This window comes from Pygocentrus nattereri, chromosome 21, assembly GCF_015220715.1.
Source record: "Pygocentrus nattereri isolate fPygNat1 chromosome 21, fPygNat1.pri, whole genome shotgun sequence".
Taxonomy (NCBI): Eukaryota; Metazoa; Chordata; class Actinopteri; order Characiformes; family Serrasalmidae; genus Pygocentrus; species Pygocentrus nattereri.
The window spans coordinates 31,220,049-31,232,548 of record NC_051231.1 but is presented as its reverse complement, the minus strand read 5'-3'; the positions used below and the strand labels follow the sequence as shown (position 1 = coordinate 31,232,548).

The 12,500-nt window shown below is 42.7% G+C and overlaps 1 protein-coding gene across 4 annotated transcripts in view; it reads left to right on the top strand.

The window, feature by feature from the left end:
* Nucleotides 1–12,500, top strand: part of camkvb (CaM kinase-like vesicle-associated b) — a 111,978-nt gene that overhangs the window by 5 nt on the left and 99,473 nt on the right. For all 4 annotated transcript variants that reach the window (XM_037532303.1, XM_017687290.2, XM_037532304.1 and 1 more), the window contains exon 1: nt 1–194. This exon is cut by the window's left edge and continues 5 nt beyond it. The gene's annotated coding sequence lies outside the window, so the exon portion shown is untranslated. The remainder of the gene's footprint in view (nt 195–12,500) is intronic.

The window sequence follows — 12,500 nt, the reverse complement described above, 5'->3', positions numbered from 1 at the left end:
AAAGTAGCTGGAGCGTCTGGTTCTCCTCCTCGGCTCAGCTGGGAGAGCAACAGCGGGATTAGGCAGCGCATCTGCGCCGAGACTTACCGCCCGAACCCCCGCAGAGCCGAGCTGAGCACCCCGCCGTCCACGCGGAGCCCTGGAGGACTTTGGGGGACAGAAGAAGCTCCACAAACCGCTCAGCGACCACAGAAGTAAGTTTGTCCAACTGAGAGCTGCGTTAGTTCGGACGCAGAGCCTCCGAGTCCCCGGCGCTGACGGCTCTCCGGTGTCTGAGCGCTGGAGATGCACTTTGCAAACTTCTGCAAAACTAAACCGGGTCTAAAAGCAGCGTCTGTGAGTTTAGATCTGGAACCACACGCTTAAAAACAGGGTTCTTAAGTAAAAGCAGCGGTTCTATTTAGAACCACGAGTTCTAGGACTATTTGCATAATTAAATGGATCTTTGCATGCTGCATGATTCTTCAGATTCATGGAGAATGTGTTGTATGGTTGTGAATAGGAGCCTTTTTTTAGAAAGTGGTTCTAGATAGCACCAAAAAGGTTACATGTTTGACACAGTAGCAAAAGCTGGACCCTTTTTGGTGCTATGTAGAACAATTCTTACACTCTCCATCAATCTTAAGAACCGTTTTACCATGCGAAGGACCATTTAAGCATGCAGATTGTTCTAGATAGCACCAAAAGGGTTACATGTTTGACCTAGGAATAATTGTTTAACCCTTTTTGGTGCTAAAGAGAACCATTCTTACATTGTCCGTCAATCTAAAGAACCATTTAAGCATGCAGATGGTTCTAGATAGCACCAAAAAGGATGACATGTTTGATGCAGTAACAATAGCTGAACCCTTTTGGTGTTATGGAGAACCATTCGTACATTCTCCATCAATCTGAAGAGCCACTTCACTAAGCAAGGGACTTAAGGGATTTAATCATGCATTTGGTTCTAGATAGTACCACGAAGGGTTGTGTCTTTGTCAGAGTGAAAATAGCTGAGCCTCTTTTTGGGGCTCTGTAGAACCATTCTTACATTCTCCCTTAATTTGAAGAAGTATTTCACCATGCAAAGGAACATTTAAGCATACGTAGGGTTCTAGATGGCACCAAATAGGGTTACATGTTTGACTTACTAACAATAGCTGAACTCTTTTCAGTGCTCCAGAGAACCATTCTTACATTTCCCATCAGTATGAAGAACCATTTCACAGTGCAAAGGACCATTTAAGCATATGTATGGTTCTAGATAGCACCAAAAAGGTAATGCTGGACACACTGACAATAGCTAAACCCCTTTTGGTGCTAAGTAGAACTGTTCTAAAATTCTTCATCAATCTGTAGAACCAATTTACCAAGCAAAGAACCTTTTAAACATGCAGCAGGTTCTAGATAGCACCCAAAAAGGGTTACACATTTGACACAGTACCAATAGCTGAACACTTTTGGTGCTATGTAGAACCGTTCTTACATTCTCCATCACTCTGAAGCGCCACTTCACCAAGCAAAGAATAATTTAAGAATGCAGATGGTTCTAGATAGCACCAAAAGGTTTACATGTTTGACATAGTAATAATAGCTGAACCCTTTTTGGTGCTGTGTAGACCCGTTCTTACATTCTCCATCAATCTGAAGAACCACTTCACCAAGCAGAGAACCATATAAGGATGCAGATGATTCTGGAACTCATGATGTCAAACAGAACCACCACCTTTACTGAAGAACCGTCTTGTGTAGTGTTTGGAGCGTGGCTGGAGGAGCTCCCTAGCAGAAAATAAGTGTTTGTTTTCATTCCAGCCTTTAACCTCTGTTTTCCACCCCCGACGATAAAGGAACCCGTCCTCGTCTGCAGAGTGTGGTGCTGCTGAGAGATTTTGTGAATGGCGCTGGCGGTACCTGCTGCAGTCGTGCTTCAGGAAACTTATATAACCCATCAGAACAGAGCAGAACAGAGCAGAACAGAGCAGCAGCGTTTCAGCTCAGCTCCGTCAGTGTGAGGGGGTTAAAGATGCTGGAGTCGGGAGGTGGACTTGTTGAAGGCAGACGCGTTTGAACCTCCCCTCCGTCACGCGGTTCCATCAGCAGAGCGCGCAAAAGACCCGGCGGTGGCGTGAATCTCATTCACGCAGGCTTTGGAAAGTCGCTGAAGCTCGTGCTGCATGGCTGCGCTGCGCGTGTGCAGGTACTGCTGAGTGCTGTTGGGCTCAAGCGGAGCGTCAGTCGGGTCTCTTTGGTGCCACGGTGACCAACTCTGCGCTGGACAAAAGTCATGCGCTGAATTCATTGCTCAGAACTCTTAGAACCCTTGAAGAACCGTCTTTTTAAAGTGTGCATTGCAACTCAACACTCTACTGCAAAGGCGCTCTTTTAGCTGTGTCACAGAAGAGCCACTATTGGTTCACCCTAGAACCGTTTCTGGAAAGACATTTGTGAGTGTGATGAACCCTTTCAAGATTCGGAGAACCTATAATGTAGAAGTTTGTGCCAGCTCAAGGGTTCTTCCTGCCTTGACATTATGTGGAGGTTCTTTAAACGTTTTACACACTGACAGATCTCATTCACAGAAAGGGTTGACCCCTGAAAGGTTCTTTAAGGAACCGTGCATGCTTTTTCAAATGACAGGAACCTACCCACCGTTGAGGAACCCTCATTTTTGAGACTGTGTGTATATATTTATAGTTTCTTTCTGAAATATGAATATGTGTTTAATCGCTGATGGAAAAGTCTTGCACTGCGTTCCTTCACATTCATAATTAACTCGTCAGTCATTTCTATAGCGGCCCTGTACGAGTAAACAGTGGCGGTACTTTAGTACCGCCTTAAAAAGGAGTTATGGGTTCTTTACTGAAGGCAGTGGCTATACATAGAACTGCACGCTTTTAAAAGACGGTTCTTTTACGAACCGGGAGTCCAATATAGGCTTGAATCGTTTTTTCAGACTGATGGAGAACGTGCTGAATGTGGTTCTGTATAGCACTAAAAAGGGTTCCGCTACTGTTCCGCTACAATGTCAAGCTTATAACAATAGAAGAACCCTTTTTGGTGCTATACAGAACCATGAACCACACATTCTCCATCAGTCTGAAGAACCACTTCACCAAGAACCACTTCACTTCACTTAGTGTAAAGACAGTGGTTCTATATAGAACCATGAACACTCAGCGCCATTTGCATACTTTAAAGGTTCTTTGTATTGTTTAATGGTTCTCCAGATCGATGGAGAATGTATTGTATATGGTTCCGTATGGCACTAAAAAGGGTTCTGCTATTGTTATGATGTCGAGTTTGTAACAATAGAAGACCCCTTTTTAGTGCTATACGGAACCATGAACCACACATTCTCCATCAGTCTGAAGAACCACTTCTCCATGCAGAAACTCTTAAAAAGTGTAGTTTGTCAAGGGTTCTTTAGCAAAGACGGTGGTTCTACGTAGAACCGTAAACACTCAGAGCCATTTGCATACTTAAAAGGTTCTTTGCATTATTTACAGGTTCTTCAGATTGATGGCGAATGTGTTGAATATGGTTCTGTATGGCAGTAAAAAGGGTTCTGCTATTGTTATGATGTCGAGTTTGTAGTAATAGCAGCAATAGACAGGGTCATTTTCAGAAAGGTACTATGTGGAACGATATACATGTTCCATCAATCTGAAGAACCATTTCACCACGCCAAGAACCCATGGAGTGACACATTATACATTCCACTGAATGGAGCTTTTCTCAGTGTGTGCTCCGAGCTGAAGTGCTCCGGGTTGGCGCTGCGCTCCATGGCGCTCCCCCCGTCTGCGTCAGCGAGGCGTTAGACCTGCAGCGGCTCCGTCTTCACGCCGCACCAGCTAATGGAGCCTTTAATCAGACACTGACGGCACCGATCACACCAGGACGCTCTCAGTAGAACACAGGAGCTCCAGTGGAGCATCATCACCCATTACCACCTAATCTGGTGCAGGTTACACATCTGGAGGGACTGCAGATGTTAACGCAGGAACATTTGTATGTTTTATGAACACTGAGTGACTGACTGAGTGATTGAGTGATTGATTGATTGATTGATTGATTGATTATCTATGTCTATCTATCTAGATTTCCTGCAATAATTCATTTGTATTCATATGTACAGTACTGTGCAAAAGTCTTAGACACATTTTCAAAATCTATTTGTGTAGCTTGTGTTTATTGGCTGAGAAGTGTTAATATTGGAACAAACAAAATATATAGAATATTAATTAATAATGATTTTATATATATATATATATATATATATATATATATATATATATATATATATATATATATATATATATATATTTGTGTGTGTGTGTGTGTGTGTGTGTATAATAATAAATGGTGATTTTATGGATATTAGTGTGTTTGTTGTTCAAGGAAAAATATGGACCCAAGAAATTCTTGTTACTTTTTATTGTTTTTAAGTTTATGTGAATTATGAATACGACTTTATTCTAATGTATATGGTGATGAACTCACTGCTGAGGTCAACTGGTTAAAGATTTGCTTAGGTGCCTAAAACCTTCGCACAGTACTGTACATCACTGTTGTCTCTCCTTGTATCTCCAAAATTGAAACTTTACAGGAGAAGGAAAAAACCTACTTTATTTTAATGCAAGTCAATGGAACCAGACGTCTTTCCAAGTCATTTTGGACCATTTCTTTTAGTCCATCCGTAATGAAATTTAAACACAATGTAAAGGTGAAGAGGTATTTTCAAACTGTGTCAAAAACCAAAAAAGCAAAAAAATATATATATATAAAATTCTATAGATAGGTATCAGTAGATATAACTCCTTCCCTTTCACAGTATGGATAACAAGAACCCATTTCCGCAGATGAGAGGTGTGAGGGTAAAGAACCTTTTAAAGTTTAAAGGACCTCCATGTAATGTAACGATTGTATTTCAGTTAAGTGGTTTTACATCCAGACCTGTGAACTGCTCCTTTAATCAGGCTGTGGCTTATTAAGGTTAGGAGAGTTTCTTTTGTGTGGTCTTAGTTCTCGGACCGCGGGGGTCTGCGTTCTGTGTCTCTCGTCAGTGTTGAGCTCAGCTGTTGGAGAGAGAGTGGTCAGAGCAATGCTCGTTCTACCATTTTAAACTGCTTCTTTAGCCGTGCTGTTTATGGGTGGTGAGGCTTTGAGCGCTGGTGAGTGCTAGTGATCTAGAGTGTACGGCAGCCGAGCGGCGCGGTGCTTTAGTCTTTACTTTCACTCCTCTTACTTATTTCTTTTGGCCGCCCTGTTTATGTACATTGCATCTAAACTCTCCGAGATGGTCTGTATATGACGCCTTTTAACTTCCTAGCTGTCGGCCTCAGTTTAAAGGGCCCGTATCCTGGAAAAGCTCATTTTCTTCCCTTTAAACATACTGTTCACTCCTCGGTTCGAAGCCAAGGAATTCACTGCTTCTGTGATGTCACAAAAATGACATAAATCCACCTGTTCAGCCGTTTAGCTTCGCCCATTCACACTGGGGGTATAAGGAGTGTTTCAGAGTGGACTGTTTTTTTTCTCTTCAATGAAGCGCAATACAGGGCAGCCAATCAGAACAGACCTCATTTACATATACCAGTCTTAAAGTCACAGTAACAAACACAGCCTGTTTTATTCTAAGGGGTAACGAGAGGTCAGAAAACGGTCATGTAAAAATGAACAGCGGCTGTTTTTGGCACATAACCACACAGACAATGTAAGTGGACTTAACATGCAATGAAAATGCCACATATGGACACTTTAATGAAGGGTTAGCTCCGCCCTCTTGTGTACTTAGTTTACAGTGGCTTGTCGCTAATGTCGCTCAGCCAATCAGATTTCAGAAACAGAACTATGGGCTTTATAATTGGACATTCGATTGTCACGTTCTTAAATTTAGGCTTTTAGGTTCACTTGTATTTGCAGACGAATTTTTGCCAAAACATTGGCCAATAATGTAAACGACGGTATTCAGAAGTCATTTCAGAGCAGTTCTGTTGTCCCACTCTTCATGAAATGTTCACACAACGTCAAGAGCGGCTGATATTTTCATATAGTAAGACAACAAGATGTATGTCACAGCAGCTGCATTGCAGGTCATCATAATGCGTGACAAAACTAGAAGCTGCTGATTTTACAGTAGAAGTGTGATGGCAAACACAAAAGCTCAACAACTGGAACGACTGCATGTCCTAAATTCTACATGATGAAAGCGACGAGGCTTTGTCTGAAGATACGGCTGCGTTTGCAGCCATGCATGATTCATTCTCCCATGTCTGAGCACCTTGAAGGCACATAGCCTCCTAGAGTGCATGCAGATATTAGGTCAGCTGTAACGTTAGATGTGACAGAAGGGGTCCTATACTGGGACCCAGGTGGCCTTAGGAGCTGCCAGTGGGAAAAGTATGACCTCATATCACATGGGTTGGCCGAGTGTACATATATAGCTCAAAGGATACGATGCATACATTTGCAAGCTGAATATTGCGAATGGAGTTTTTATATTGCATGGCACTGCTGTCGTATGTAAGGTTGGTAACGCTTTCTGTGAATGTTTGTAAGCTTCTATAAATACATTCATAACATGTTATAATGCAGTCATAAGACATTATAAACACGGTTATAAATATTTATAAAAATATTTTTTTTATTCATTATGAATTGTTATCCTCAGTTTTAACCTGAATGTGACTGGAGTCGCCGTCACTGGTGTTACACCATATTCAACTCCAGTGACTGTAACGTAGGCCTGGAATTAAGCTCTCCTTTCTCCATCCATGGTAATAGGAGATCTTAATGGACGTATTAAAATGATTTCGTTTTGGGATGAAAGAAATCGATTTTTAAAAAATGTATCCACCTGAATTCCCACTCCAAGTGGAGAAAGACCCACCTGCAAAATCTCTTGCATTCATTCAAGTTAAGCATATTTATGTTTCCTTCTATAAAGCCACCAGTTTGAGAGACACAGGCTTTGTTACAGTAGCGTGTCATTTATCTTGCTGTAGATGGACTCATCTGTCAGTCAGTGTTCCTGCAGTCTGGGCAGTATGTCAAATTTGCTTTTCCCTCCCAGGGGTGTTGCCCCAGCCTTGGTAAGCGATAACGTGTAGAAACTGCTTCATGCGTGTTCGCGTGTGTTAGAATCTGGGCCAGATCCAGACTGGAAAGCGTGTGGATCATGTGTCAGTATGTGGAAATCATCTGATCCCACTATGCGACCCTGAATCTGCTCGCTCTGTCTGAATGCTGCCTTTCTGTCGTATAGATCGGCTTCATTTGTACAAACTCGAGCTGTGTTGATGCTACGATTAATCGCTGAGTCGTGATTTTTATTTATTTTATTTTTTTATGTATTTTTTTGTATGATTATGAATGCTCATACACATTGTTAAAGATGATTTTTCAAAGTGTAAAGTAAGATGTAAACACATGTTCACAGTGGTAGTGATAGGAACCAGACGTCCACCTCTAAAAGCTCCCTCACAGAACGTCACTGCATGAAATGGTTAATAGACTGAACGCTGATGCCTGAGATGTTTTTATGCTATTTACGTGATAAACTTTTGGTGTTAAGACATTTTTCAGGGGAATACAGTAACAGTGCGCGTAGAACATTGCTCCACCAATCAGATCGCGCCGTCTGAAATAATTATTGTAAAATTAAGCAATAAGCCACGAGAGGCCTTGTCTCACTGAGATGTTCATCACAGGAAAGTGGTGTCGTTAGGCATTTTTATAAAACAGCACGTGACATAAAATATGATGAAATACACATTTTCTCACTCAATAAATTGTTATTATTAACAATAATCAACACAAACATGTAGTCCACCGAGAAATGTAGTAATGTAGAGAAATGTAGAGTATGGCATTGTTGCCAAGCAACCATGAGTTGCTGAATGAGGAGAAGAATGTTCACCCATCAAGTTTATTGTGGTCACTTGATGAACTTTTTAACTGTTTGTTGTGCAACATAGCAAAGTCAATGTTTAATGCAAAGGTTTTCGCTTCATAAGTAATCACCAAGTAATAACCACCATAACGACAATGCTAATTTCCATTAGTGCCTCAACGTGTTAGGGAACCGGCCTTGTGACCGGAGGGTCGCAGGTACTTTACTTCGAAAGCAGCTCAACCAATCAGATTTCTGATTAATCACCAAACAAAACCTGCCATGACAACTCATGACATGACATGTTTATGGCATTACTATGTCAGTTAGTGAGTTTACAGCACTCGATAATCAGATCATGATCAGATTTCTGCAGTTATCTGATTATTCAAGTAGTCACACACTCTGATTTCTTAGATTGGAGTAAGTAATCTGATAAAGAAAGCTGGATTTTAGCTCAGTAATCAGATTTCTCGCTGCATGTGAACTCTTACTCTGATTTCTTTCGTCTTTATCAGTCTGAGCATGTGCGAAAAACAGACTGTCGTACCGGAAATAAGCGAGTAGCGCCGCCGCGAGACGCAGCAAAACACTTTTGGAGTGATTCTGAAACCAAGTACGTGCTTCTCAAAATGAAGGATTTAAATATTCTTCATCTTCTAGATGATGCAAGTTCATATTTTCAGGTAAAGTGGCTCGAAAAAAAAAAAGCCACTGCATGAAGTTTGAGTTTTATGTTACGTTTATATCACGTCTCCTTCTGTGAGTTTATTGGCTGGTTGTAAAGCAGAAATCTGGTTGCTGTCTGACTCACGTAGAGCCAGAGTTTCACATGATCTGATTACTCAAGTTCATGTAAACATGTTGATCGGATTTACTGACAAAATCTGATTTTCTGCAGTTATCGGATTATCAAGTGCATGTAAACACACTCAGTGTCCCATAAAGTATTGTAGATTTGTTGAAAGGCCTTCCTTGGTTTGTTGTTGTTAAGTCTCTTTTTATTTTTTTGGCCTTTTTTACTCAATTAACCCTCCGAAAAATCAGTAGATCACTTGATTACTAATGTAATCGATGGCGACAGTCCTGCTCATGGTGTATTGACACGTGTATGATTGTGAGCTAGTTGGTACCTTAACATAAACGCCCATTCATTAGTTTGCCTGAAGTGGTCACTCTGATGTTTCATTTCGGGACAGTGGTGCATTTCATCCTTACACTTTCACCCTTCAGTAGCTGTTTCAGGCGAGTGGAGCTCTCCCAGTCAGCGGCCTTTAGTAATGATAGACTGTCAGCCTCCATCAGTCTGGCAAACTTCATCGTGTGGCCGCCCTCTGAGCAGCAAGGGCGTCCACGCCGGCTCTCTCGGGATGATGAATTGTGTGTTTTTGCCACTCGATATAAAGGCTGAAAGACAAAGAGTGTCCAGCGTCGCTCTGGCACGCAGCCTCAGACGCCTCTTTTGCCCGATTGAAGTTTCAATGATGAGGGCAGCCATGCATGCTGAGAGGGAGTCGCACAGGTGAAGTAAAATCTGGGGAACGTGCCATGGAACTCTTTCGACTGGGGGATTTAGACGAGTCTGGATGATTAAGGACGTGCTGTTTTACTAAAGATCCAAGCTTCCTGGATTAAGCAGCCTTCCGAAGAACCCCAGCGTGAGGCTTTCATTGACCAGTTTGCTGTCAGTGGATTTGTAGGCCCATCATTGGCCCTCAGGTTTGGACCTGTTTGTCTAAAATCGCTTGAGATGAAGACTTTGGGATCTGTAAGTCTGGAACCTCAAAGATATTTGGTTCCGTGCTTGATATTCCACTCAGCAGAACACTACAGAACACTGACAGACTGCATGTTTTATTAAAGAAAGCATTGTTTGTTCTGTTGGGGCGGCACGGTGGCGCGGTGGGCTGTGCTGTTGCCTTACAGCGAGGAGGGCATGGGTTCGATTCCCTGGCCGGGTGACCAGGGTCCTCTCTGTGTGGAGTTTGCATGTTCTCCCCGTGTCTGCATGGGTTCCCTCCATGTTCTCCGGTTTCCTCCCACAGTCCAAAGCCATGCAGTCAGGCCAATTGGACGTGCTAAATTGCCCCTGGTGTGTGAATGACTGTCTGTCTGCCCTGCGATGGACCGGCGACCTGTCCGGGGTGTATCCTGCCTTATGACCGCTGGGATAGGCTCCAGTTCCCTGCAACTAATGAAGTCTGTTGTTCTTTATAAAACAATTAGTTTTATATAAAATTATTTGTAAATTGTTCAAGTATTCAGTGGCTATTTTTAGCTGTTGTGGTTTTGGCATGTTTTGGATAAACAATGGCCAGTTGGGCTCATGGGTTGAAATAAAAACACAGCTGGCTCACAGATTTGTTGAGATTTTTTAATATGGCCCTTTTAGTGGTTGAGTTTGACACCCCTGGCCTAGACACGGTGTAATCGCTGAACAGCTATTCACTTTCTATGTGTGTTTTCAGGCCAAGTACATGAAACTAATGACGGCACCCAGCCAAACGCATTGCATCCACACATTACCCTGCTGTTTAAACTGAACGTGTGTTCTTCATGGTTTTAACCCACAGGGCCTGATGAAGTAAACCTTCCGTGCTAGATTCAGGTTAAAATCTGACACATTCCAGACAAATCAGATCGTCTGTAAATGGGATCTACTGTTATTCCAGCAGCCATATCGAAGTGCTGATACCGGTTCTCTTGAAATGAAGAGGCGATGTAATGCGATATGGCAGATACAGTAGAAGGTAGATTGGCAGTACAAGGCCAGGCTTGGCTGTGGTTATAGCACTTTTCAGCAGCTTGCATTTGCATTGCATTATGAATTTCATGAAGCTCAGTGCTAACGTTCCTGACAATGTCTGGAGGGTTACGGGGTGATCCGTTTGGATAAAATGATGGGATCTCATGGGAAACTGTTTTTGTACATTGTACAATAGCATTTGCCATTCAGCTGAGTTGAAGTGGGCCATGTGCTCAATATGATTTCCTCGGAAAACGCATCCCACTAGCAGAGACGGAGTTCATGCTCAGGAGTCTATCTCGGCCTGCCTCCGAGAGCTGCCAGCATCCCTGCCATCAGCCCCCCTGGTTGTCATTTGCCATCGCTCGAGCCGTTTATTTGGAGGAGTTCAGTCAATAGGTGAGCGACTAGCAGCCCTCTATGTTCACGTCCTTTGATGTTCCTCAAGAGATAACAACTGAGGTTAATCATTTTCCCCACTCTTTAGCCTCTCTCTCAGGGCACGTATCGATTTGGCAGCACAATAAAAAAGGAAACGGGAAAGTGGGCGTGGGGGTGTGGGGGGGAGGGGGTGGGGTGGGAGAAAACACCCACCGAGCTGAAAATGTCATGCCATCAGTAAACGTGGTGGAAGCAGCAGCTTTTTGTCTGGCAGAGTGATCTTGTTTGCGCTGGCATCATGGGGTTATCACTGCAAATGATGGAGGAGCTTTTTGGGGTTTTTTCTGTTGTTTTTTTTGGCTCCATTTGCTAAAAGCAGCTGCTCTCAGGCGGCACCTGGATTTGTTAAGCTGGTCTGGGGTTAACCTGGCCTGAACCTGTGTATTCATGCTGTGTGGCTCTGGATTTCTGTATTCTGTGCTATAAGTAAATTACTGTCCACTGGTTTTGTTGGTGTAGTAATTTATTGAACCACATTAACTGTAAATAACAGTAAATTGGCAACTTTTTACTTCTGTAATTACTTCTGATTACATTCTGTAATCATCTGCACTAAAAATTACTGAGATACACTGTAGCTTCATTCTGCTGTACACTTACAGTAATAAACTGTTAGGAAGTAATTAACATCTATAAAAACAACGCAATGGTGGGTTTACATATAAAAACAGACTTTAAAATTTTACGAGGTGTTTAAATGTTTATCTACCATATTTTGTGCTGTAGATGCACAGAATATCCTAAATGTGCTTTTGTAACAGAAAGTTTAACTTTGCTTAGATTTGCATAAACATTACCACAAACATACACTTGCCAAAAGTATTCGGTCGTCTGCCTTCTTTCACATATGAACTGGAGTGACCTCCCATTCTTAATCCATAGGGTTTAATATGATGTCTGCCCACCCTTTGCAGCTATAACAGCTTCAACTCTTCTGGGAAACTTTCCACAAGGGTTAGGAGTGTTTATGGGAATTGTTGACCGTTCTTCCAGAAGTGTATTTGTGAGGTCAGACACTGATGTTGGACGAGAAGGCCTGGCTCACAGTCTCCGCTCTAATTCATCCCAAAGGTGTTCTATCAGGTTGAGGTCAGGACTCTGTGCAGGCCAGTCAAGTTCTTCCACACCAAACTGGCTCATCCGTGTCTTTATGGACCTGCTTTGTGCACTGGTGCGCAGTCATGTTGGAACAGGAAGGGGCCGTCCCCAAACTGTTCCCACAAAGTTGGGAGCGTGAAATTGCCTAAAATCTCTTGGTGCTGAAGCTTTAAGAGTTCCCTTCACTGGAACTAAGGGGCCGAGCCCAACTCCTGAAAAACAACCCCACACCATGATCCCCCCTCCACCAAACTTTACACTCAGCACAATGCAGTCAGACAAGTACCGTCTCCTGGCAACCGGCAAACCCAGACTCGTCCATCGGATTTCCAGATGGAGAAGCGT